This window comes from Physeter macrocephalus, chromosome 2 (genome assembly GCF_002837175.3).
Source record: "Physeter macrocephalus isolate SW-GA chromosome 2, ASM283717v5, whole genome shotgun sequence".
Lineage (NCBI taxonomy): Eukaryota > Metazoa > Chordata > Mammalia > Artiodactyla > Physeteridae > Physeter > Physeter macrocephalus.
Window position 1 is genome coordinate 104,243,814 of NC_041215.1, and position 254 is coordinate 104,244,067.

The window sequence follows — 254 nt, forward strand, 5'->3', positions numbered from 1 at the left end:
GGACATGGAAGCAACCTAAATGCCCATCGACAGACGAATGGATAAAGAAGATGTGGTACATATAGACAATGGAATATTACTCAGCCAAAAAAAGAAACGAAATTGAGTCATCTGTAGAGACGTGGATGGATCTAGAGATTGTCATACAGAGTGAAGTAAGTCAGAAAGAGAAAAACAAATATCATATATTAACTCATATATGTGGAATCTAAAAAAATGGTACAAATGGACTTATTTACAAAACAGAAATAGAG

General features: G+C 33.9%; 1 protein-coding gene across 1 annotated transcript in view; it reads right to left on the reverse strand.

The window, feature by feature from the left end:
• Positions 1–254, reverse strand: part of KCTD18 (potassium channel tetramerization domain containing 18) — a 28,402-nt gene that overhangs the window by 23,180 nt on the left and 4,968 nt on the right. The window lies entirely within an intron of this gene.